The sequence below is a fragment of the Oryctolagus cuniculus genome, chromosome 12 (assembly GCF_964237555.1).
Source record: "Oryctolagus cuniculus chromosome 12, mOryCun1.1, whole genome shotgun sequence".
Classification (NCBI taxonomy): domain Eukaryota; kingdom Metazoa; phylum Chordata; class Mammalia; order Lagomorpha; family Leporidae; genus Oryctolagus; species Oryctolagus cuniculus.
Window position 1 is genome coordinate 114,008,363 of NC_091443.1, and position 10,524 is coordinate 114,018,886.

Genomic DNA, 10,524 nt, shown 5'->3' on the forward strand with positions numbered 1-10,524 from the left:
ATCAATCTGTTCCTGAGGGTTGAAACTATTGTCTTGGGGATTTTTTTAAGATTTTGTTTATTTGAGAGGTAGAGCTGCAGACAGAGAGAGGGAGAGACAGAGAGAAAGGTCTTCCATCCGATGGTTCACTCCTCAAATGGCAACAATGGCAGGAGTTTGGCCAATATGAACCTAAGAGCTAGGAGCTTCCTCCAGGTCTCCCATATCAGTGTAGGGATCAAAGCACTTGGGTCATCATCCACTGCTTTCTCAGGTGGCAGAGAGCTGGATTGGAAGAGGATCAGCCAGGACATGAACTGGTACCCATATGGGATGCTGGCACCACAGGAGGAGGCTCAGCCCACTATGCCACAGCACCAGACCCAGGTATTAGCTTTTCAATACATCATCTGGGATGATACATGTTAAAATCACGCCATTTTTAAAATTATATTGCACTTTTATTATTATTCCAGTTTATTTGGCCTACAAGTAGACATTTTTATTGTAGTTATTCAATTTCACAGGTAAAGAAATTAAATGTCAGCTTTAATTTTTTTTTTATTTAAGGTAAATGGATTTCATATATTTCATATACACAGATTTAGGAACATAGTGATACTTCCCACCCTATCCTCTCTCCCGCTCACACATCCTCTCTCATCCTTCCTCTCTAATTCCCTGTCTTACTTTTCCTTAAAGATTCATTTATTTTTTATTTGAAAGGCAAAATTACAAAGACAAAGGAAGGAAGAGACAGAGAGAGATCTTCCATCCTCTGGTTTACTCCCCCCATGGCTGTGATGGCTGGAGATGGGCTGGTCCAAAGCCAGGAGCCAGTAGCTTCTTCCAAGTTTCCCACATGGTTGCAGGAGCCCAAGCCCCTGAGTGGACTATAAAGTGGACTATAAAGTCCACTAAAAGCAGGTCATTGTAAAAAGTAAGAGAAGTAGGGCTGGCACTCTGGTGTAGTGAGAGAACTGTGCCCAGTTTCAGTCCCAGCTGCTCCACTTCCAGTCCAGCTCCCTGCTAATGTGTTTGGAAAAGAAGCAGAAATCACTCAGGGGCTTGGGCCCCTGCAACCATGTGGGAAACTTGGAAGAAGCTACTGGCTCCTGGCTTTGGACCAGCCCATCTCCAGCCATCACAGCCAAGATTCACCCTATACTAGAGTGATCCAACATGGGAAGTGAGATACTCAGCAGACTCATAGAATGGCAGATGTCCTAAATAGCACTCTGGCCTCAGAATCAGCCCTAAAGGCATTCGGAGCTGGCTGAAAAGCTCATGAGAGTATTTCAGGCATGGAAAGCCAAGACACTCTGGCAAAAGATCTCTGCGAGTGAGATCCCAGTGGAAAGAACAGGTCATCAAAGAAGGAGGTACCTTTCTCTGAAGGGAGGAGAGAACCTCCACTTTGACTATGACCTTGTCTAAACAAGATAAGAGTCGGAGAACTCAGAGGGCTTCCATAGCCTTGGAAACTCATGACTGGAGCATAGGGAGATTACTGATGCCATAGACAGGAGTGTCAATTGGTAAAGTCAACAACAGGAGTCACTGTGCACTTACTCCTCATGTAGGATCTCTGTCCTTAATGTGCTGTACATTGAGATTTAATGCTATAACGAGTACTCAAACAATATATTTCACTTTGTGTTTCTATGGGGGTGCAAACTGTTGAAATCCTTACTTAATGCATAGTAAACTGATCCTCTGTAAAAAAAAAAAAAAAAAAAGAAATTATCAATTCCCAACTTGACTCTCACTGGGATTAAACATGACAATAGGTCTGCTCTGATTTCATCATCATCATTAAAAAAATCATCTATTATTTTTCACTTTATGTTTCTGTGTGGGAGCAAACTGTTGAAATCCATACTTGATGTATACTAAGCTGATCTTCTGTATATTAAGATAATCAAAAATGAATCTTGATGTGAATGGAAGGGGAGAGGGAGTGGGAAAGGGGAGGGTTGTGGGTGGGAGAGTCGGTATGGGGGGGAAGCCATTGTAATCCATAAGTCGTACTTTGGAAATTTATATGCATTAAATAAAAGTTTAAAAAAAAAAAAAGATTCACCCTATACTAAGTCAAGAGTACAGCACTGTTGTTCAGCAGCAGAGACAAGGGCTGTAAACAATCATAAACTCTCTAAATGTCAATTTCATTCCTATACATTCCATTTTTTGCTGCTCTATTAGTTACCACAGATCAAGGAGAACATAAGGTATTTATCTTTTTGAGATTGGCTTAGTTCACTAAATTTAATGGTTTCCAGTTGTATTCATTTTGTTGCAAAACAAAGGATTTCATTATATTTTATAGTTGAGTAGTTGTTTATATATATATATATGTGTGTGTGTGTGTGTGTGTGTGTATATCTCACAATTTTTTTTTTATCCAGTCATCAGCTGATGGACATCTAGGTTGAATCCATATCTTAGCTATTTTGTGAATTGAGTTGCAATGAACATGAGGATACAGGTAGCTCTTTCATATTTCATGTGCCTATTTCATTTCACTTAGATTAATTCCCAGGATTGAGATTGCTGAGTCATATGCTATATCTACTTTCAAGTTTCTGAGGTGTCTCCATACGTCTTCCACAACAGCTGTGCTAGTTTATTTTCCCACCAATAGTGGATTAAGATGCCTTTTCCCCACATCCTGGCCAGCATGTGTTGATTGTTGATTTCTGTATGAGAGCCACTCTTACAGGGGTGAGGTCAAACCTCACTGTGCTTGTGATTTGTACTTCCCTGGTGACTAGTGATAGTGAGCATTTTTCACTTGCCTGTGGCTTTTTGAATTTTCTCTTCTGATAAGTGCCTGTAGAGCAGCTCACATTGGTTGCCCAGAGACCCAGCTATATCCTGGGTCTTATGCAGTTTCCATAGTCTCAACACACAGGGCTCCCACTGTCATGGGATGCAGAGGATTTGCTCCACCTTGTTAGACTGTCCCATCCAGAGAGGCAGAGACATTCCCAGAGCCTTGGCAGTTTGAGCACTGGAGCCTGTGACATGTTGAGTGGTTGGGGGGACCTCAGTAATATGTGGGTACACAGACTCTAGTCAATTTGCCAGCCAGACTCAAAGTCAGTGGGAAACATGGAGTTTTCCTTCTGTTAGAATCTAGATCACACACATGCACAATAGCCACCAACCAAATGCTTCCTTCTCCCCACCAGTTGCAAGTTGCATGCATTCAAGCTGCTGCCACTGGTACTGGTAGTAGATGGCATCTTGTCTCAGCCAGGTGCTGGGCACGTGCACTAGAGCTTCTGCATCTTCTGTTTCTGTCCAAAATGGTGCCCACCTTCTCTCAACTGATATTGGGCACCATTGCTTAGTGAATGTAGTGAGAGAAACATGCCCCCTTGTTTTTCACTGGGTCAGTGGGTACACTTTCCCTTCAGAGCTCCAGGCCAGACTCACGTCAAAGTCTCCCTCTGTCTATATCACCAGTGGTATGGGTTGCTGCAGTCTGATCTCACCTCACTCTCCAAAGCTGGTGCTTTCTCCTCCTCTTGGCTGCTGGCATCATGTTGTGTCTGTGTTCATGCTGCATGTCTGCATCTTCCACACTGATCCATGGTGTTTCTCTCCCATAGAATTTCCACCGCAGTTTTCTCTAACTCTTCCCCAATAATGTAACATTTTTTGAAACTAGTTACTGCTAATGTATGCCCTTCCCTATTCCACCATCTTGGAATCCTCCAACATCCATGCATTCTATGGAATTTTAGGTATATAAAATCTGGAGATACTCTATTGAAAATGCTAACATGGCGTCCCATGTGGAGCCTCTGTATTAAGAGGAACACAGTTAATATCACTGAATTATTTTTCCATTGTTCAGTTGTTAGTGACACATGATCTTTCTTTGGAATTCAATAATTTATTTGGATAATAATTCTTAAAATTACGTTATTTTACTAAATTTATTTTTTTCACAAAATCAGTAGCAAATGAATGTCTTCATGAAACTAAGTTGTGTTTAATCTTTACCAATTAATAAATTGGGAGTGCCCTTTCAAGAATGTCTTTCCAGCCTGTAATCATGGGTAAAACACTATTCTTGCAGAGGGAGGTTTATTGTTTTTGTTCTTCCAGCTTATATATCTGTTATTCTTTATTGATTGCTATCATAATCTTGTTTTGCACAGTAGAATGTAGGTACAATCCTGACCAGTTCTCTCACTACCACTTCCTTTCACTTTCTCTTCTAGGTATATTCTAGGGACTACATGTTTCTAAGACCAGAGAAATAAATATATCTCAGTAGCTTGCTTACTTCATCATTCCTCAGCTCATTTTACATTGTGCTTTAGGACCTTTATGAAAATTTGTTAATTAAAATGAAAAGGCAAACACAGCATTCATCATTAGAGAATACACAAGAACAAGATATAGTTGGCATGGTTATAAGACGATAGAACCATGTAAGCTGAGAGCAAATTAGTCTCTTGTCTTTCTCCCATCCATGTACTAACCAGGCCTGACCCATCTTCATTTCCAAGATCAGATGAGATTGGGGGTGGAAGGTTCAGAGTGGCATGGCTTTAGACAGTCTCTTGTCTTTCTGATGCTATACCAAAAAGATATATTTGTTACATTTTGAATTGAAAATTAAGAGGAAATTTGCTAAATTCTTATGAGGTGTATTCTGAAACAGAACCTTTATGAGTCATGAAGATGATTTTGTGGATAGTGTTTTAGTTCAAGGCTGGAAATAAACACTCAACATGCTGCAGAGCCAGGAATTATCTAGTGTTAAAACATAAATAGGTTATTTAGGTTATTTTGTAACTGCTAAAATAGTATGATCTTTGATAGATTTTTGGAGCTTTAACTTATATATAGATAAGACCAGGAGTGTGTGGAGGACAGAATTCATTGTGTGTCCTTAAATAATTCTCCATGCATTTCTCTCAGTCTATAAATGTAGCTTACACAGACACTTTTTAATGTTTTATTTTCTGGCAAATCATTCTATTATACATTTGAATTTTAACCTACTCAAATTAGTCCTTTTTTTTGGCAGGCAGGCAGAGTTAGACAGTGAGAGAGAGAGAGAGAGACAGAAAGGTCTTCCTTCCATTGGTTCACCCCCCCAAATGGCTGCTATGGCCGGTGTGCTGCGCTGATCTGAAGCCAGGAGCCAGGTGCTTCCTCCTGGTCTCCCATGCGGGTGCAGGACCCAAACACTTGGGCCATCCTCCACTGCCTTCCTGGGCCACAGCAGAGAGCCGGACTGGAAGAGGAGCAACCGGGACTAGAACCTGGCCCCCATAAGGGATGCTGGTGCCACAGGCAAAGGATTAACCAAGTGTGCCAAGGTACCAGCCCCTAAAAAAATATTTTTATCTTCAAGAGTAAGGGAGCTAGGTAGAATGAGACATATAGGTAGAGAAAACACTTTTTTGCATTAATTCATTCCTCAATCACCCACAGCAGCTAGACCTGGGCCAAGACTGAATACAAGAGCCAGAAATGTAGTCCCAGTCTCTCACAAGGGTGACAGAAACCTAGTTAATTGATTCTGGAAGTCATACCCAGGCACTCTAAAAAGTAGAACTAGGGTATCTTAATAGGCATCATAACCACTACACTAAATGCCTAACCCCCATTTAAATGTTTTTTCTTTGTCATATTTGAAAGTACTATATATGATTTTCCCCTGGTAATTCCTCTCTGTTTCTATCAGAACTCCACTGATCATTTCTTGTATTTCCCTCCTGAATCCATCTGCATTCTTCTCTTTAACATTAGCCATCTAGGTATTCCCTCTAATCTCCCATTCATCCCAATCTCTGATTCTGCTTGACTGATTTTGCCATCTGTAATCAGACATTTCTCTTTCTCTCCAGTTTGAACATTTTCCATGACCTTTAGATGATAGTTTCTTCTCCACCTTGAATTTTTTTGTAGCTGTTCAAATAATACCTCACAGTTGAATCTCAAATGAAACCTGCAGCTTTCATTCTTTTTTATGTGTATATGGTATTAGTACAAGCCAGCCATGACGTAAATCAACATAAAGGGATTTTTGTTGGGCTCCTCATTTTCTATTAGATCTAATTTCAGATCTTTCTGTTTCTTTGCCTTTAAATTTGTATTCTTGTTTTTTCATTACTTGATTTTATTTTTATACTAGGTGGACAGAAAGCAATCCTCCTTAATAAAGTTGACAATTAGCTTCGCTAATTCACGTTGAAGAATTCATCTTATAAATTGTTCTGCAATCCAAATATACAACAGCTTGAAAAATGATGTTTAGAAAATAAAAGCCAATGTAAAAAGACAGATTAAAGGCTATGGAGATGTACCTGGACTCAATTTGAGTTTTGCCAATTGCTGTATGTTGTCTTGCTTATGCCTGGTCCCTATGACAGTCTGGTTTGTCCAATCTCTGAACTACAATTCTTCCTGTTCCTTCATGGATCTGAAGACTCTCATTTCCTCCTTGAAGGACTTTGCATCCCTGTCTTCTGCTGAGAGTTGGGACAATGTTGGATTGCTGGTGGAACAAGCCCACCACAAACTATAAATACACTCTTCCTGACCAATGACTTGACTGAGCAGGTGATGGGGGAGGCTCTGCATAAGAAGGCAGATCTCATGTTTTCCTACCTTCCACCTATTTTCCTACACATAAAGTGTATTACCTGGACATCCTGAAAGGGGCGCCTGGTGTTCCAGGCTTTGGAGAACAGAGTTGGCATCTACTCTCTTCACACAGCCTATGATGCTGCACCCCAGGGACTGAAAAACTGTTTTTCCAAAGGGCTTGGAGCCTGCACATCCAGGCATATCCTTCCAAAGCTCATGGCTATCCGATAGAGGGAACCACTGAGTACAATTCAACATTAACCATACCCAAGATATGGACAAAGTTGTGTCTGCAGTGAGAGAAGTTGAAGGTGTTCCTGTCACTTCTTTTTCTGCTAGGATTGGTGAGGAGAAAAATAAGGATCCGCCTGAATTGTACTGAGAAGCCTTTGATGCAGGTGGTGGCTCAGCTCTCTCAAAACAGATAACTTTACCAGAGATCTGAAATTCTGTCACTGCAGAGAAGCCTTTGCTCTACATACTGGAATGGGTCGATCATGCACCCTGGATGAATCTGTTGCCTTGGCAACCATGATTGAGTGAATCAAAAGACACCTCAAACTAACTCATATTCAATTAGCTCTTGGGGTAGGAGGGACCTTAGCGTCATGAGTCAAAGCTGTGGCCCTGTGTGCTGGTTCTGGGAGCAGTGTCCTGCAGGGTGTGGAAGCAGACCTGTACCTCAGGGGTGGGATGTCCCATCATGATGGTCTGGATGCTACTTCCCAAGGAATAAATGCCATCCTCTGTGAACACAGTAACACTGAATGAGGCTTTCTTTCTGACCTTTGTGATATTCTGGGTACCCGCTTGGAGAATTAGATTAATATTATCTTGTCAGAGACAGACAGGGCTCTTCTTTGTGTGGTATAAGGCATACAGAAACATCAAGATGATACAACCTACAGATTGCATCTCCACTCATGTGGATATGTAACATGAGTCAGTGGAGTTTATATATCTTTCTGGAAGAGTATCTTAAGATGGATGAGGATGCTTCAAAAAGTTCATGGAAATGTTTATTTTGAGAAAACTACATAGATTAAAAAAATTTCACAAAATAAACAACTTTCAACTCCATTTTCTGCAAACCTTTTGAACTGCTCTTATATTATGTTTTCTAGTTTATCTGGTTCAGCAAATGTTTTATAGTTCATAAGGAAATAACTGAACTACCATAATGAAGAGCAAATATTAAGAAAGATCAATTGGCCAGCGCCTTGGCTCAATAGGCTAATCCTCCACCTTGCGGCGCCGGCACACTGGGTTCTAGTCCCGGTCGGGGCGCCGGATTCTGTCCCGGTTGCCCCTCTTCCAGGCCACCTCTCTGCTGTGGCCCGGGAAGGCAGTGGAGGATGGCCCAAGTGCTTGGGTCCTGCACCCCATGGGAGACCAAGAGAATCACCTGGCTCCTGCCTTCGGATCAGCATAATGCGCCGGCCGCAGTGGCTATTGGGGGGTGAACCAACGGCAAAAGGAAGACCTTTCTCTCTGTCTCTCTCTCTCACTGTCCACTCTGCCTGTCCAAAAAAAAAAAAAAAAATCAATGAAAATCAGTTTACTAAAGATTCTTGGGAAGTAACCAAGTAATTCTCTCCTTACTTTAATTTTAGTTTGGATATGTTAACCTAGATATCTCTGCCATTGGTTAGTTTTAAAATGTCCTTTAAAAACTTGGAATTGAACACCTATCTTTAGGCAGTAGCCAGTTTGGGATGATATGGTCTGTCCCTGTGTCCATGTTCTGTAGGTCCACCTAAATTCCAGTCTTTCACCTCAGCTTCAGAATCAACATGAGATTTATTAGGAGGAAATTGTTTTTAATATGATTGCTATTCAGATTACTATGTCTTTATTGCTTTTTATTTTATAAAAATAAACCAAATTATAACACTAGTCCAAGCCCTAATCCTTACCCTGGCCCTAGCCCTAGCCTTAGTCCTAGCCCTAACCCTAAACCTAACCCTAGATCTAAACCAATTCTGAAGCCTAATACTAGGTCTATCGCTAGACAAAGCATTAACCCTAAATTTGGCCCTCATCTTAACCATAACCTTACCTTAACTCTATACTTAGCCAAAATCCTAATTGTATCCCAACATGGTGCTTTACCCCAATCTAAACTCTAACACTAGCACTAATCCTATCCCTAACTTTAGCCTTAATAACTCAAGCATTAACCTTAATCCTAATATGAGCCCCAACTCTAACCCTAACAATAATACCAAAACTTAAACTTAACCCTGCCTTAGCCCTAACCCTAACCCTGGCCTTAAACCTATCCATAGTCCTAACTTTAACTATCACACTAGCTCTAACCATAGTCCTAACTCTGGCTCTAACTCTAAAATTTACCAGAGAACTAAATCTAACCCTAATCTTAAACTAATTTTAAATCTCACCCCAACACTAATCCTATCTTTCTGCTTAGGCCTAACCCTAAAACAAACTAGCCTTCAGTGTGAACTTGCCCATAGTCCTGATGCTAATTTTAATGCTATATCTAACACTAGCCTTAAACTAACCATCATGCTAACATAAAGACTAAGCTTCATCCTAGTGATGATGACCCTAACTTCAACTATAACTGTATATTATATATAACCACAGCTGTCTCTATATATTATATATAGATATATAACCATATATATTTATAACCATATATAAAAATATATTTTATATATATAAAGTGTACATAAAACCACAGCTCTAACTCTATCCCTAGCCCTACACCTAAACTTATCCCTAATCCTAGCTCTATCTCTAGGCCTAACAATAGCCTTAACCCTATCTATAACTCTAATCACAAATCTAATCCTAAATATAACCCTAGTCCTAGACCTAATCCTTATTCTAACCCTAAAGCTAAACATAACTATGTGTAGCCCTAACCCTTAGCCTAGCCCTAGCCAAGGCTTTTGATCTAACCCTAGACCTAAGCCTAAACTTAACAGAACCCTAATCCTAAAACTAGCCCCAACTCTTGCCATAAGCCTAATACTAACACAGACACTAAACGTAAACCTAGCTCTAAATCTTACCCTAACCCCAACCCTAACAATAGTCTTAATAGTAACGCTCATTCTAAACCTTAACACCAATCCTAGCTCCCATCCTAGTCCTAATACTAACCCTAACACTCATCCTATACCTAGCCCTACACTTACTTCTAACCCTAAATGGTAGAATTTGCATTCACATGAGCTGTCAGGGTTTATATACACTTGAGTAACTGAAATGGTCAGAGAAACAGAAAGTGAGCCCAAGCCCATTTGTGTTTGAATGGTGCTATCATTAGTCACCCATTCTGAAAATGCCCCATTTTCAAGCAAATTGTTGTTAAACTTCTAGGTGTCACTGTTGTGATACATATGGGAAGGCTTGTGAGTTAGGATGAGTAAAAAACTGCAACTTGAAACTCTTTGCCTGTGCCAATATCTTGAAGGGTTTCTCCAATGTTCTCTAGTAACTTGATGGTGTCAGGTCGTAGATTTAGGTCTTTAATCCATGTTGAGTGGATTTTTGTGTAAGGCGTAAGGTAGGGGTCTTGCTTCATGCTTCTGCACGTGGAAATCCAGTTTTCCCAGCACCATTTATTGAATAGACTGTCCTTGCTCCAGGAAGTAGTTTTAGATCCTTGATCAAATATAAGTTGGCTGTAGATGTTTGGGTTGATTTCTGGTATTTCAATTCTGTTCCATTGGTCTATCCATCTGTTTCTGTACCAGTACCATGCTGTTTTGATTACAACTGCCCTGTAGTGTGTCCTGAAATCTGGTATTGTGATGCCTCCGGCTTTGTTTTTGTTGTACAAGATTGCTTTAGCTATTCGAGGTCTCTTGTGCCTCCATATAAATTTCAGCACCAATTTTTCCAGATCTGAGAAGAAGGTCTTCTTTATCTTGATTGGTATTGCATTGAATGTAT

At 40.4% G+C, this 10,524-nt stretch overlaps 1 pseudogene; it reads left to right on the plus strand.

Annotated features, from left to right (window-relative positions):
- The first annotated feature begins 6,230 nt into the window (after positions 1-6,230).
- LOC138844835 (NIF3-like protein 1) lies at positions 6,231-7,913 on the plus strand (annotated as a pseudogene).
- Positions 7,914-10,524: the final 2,611 nt, after the last annotated feature.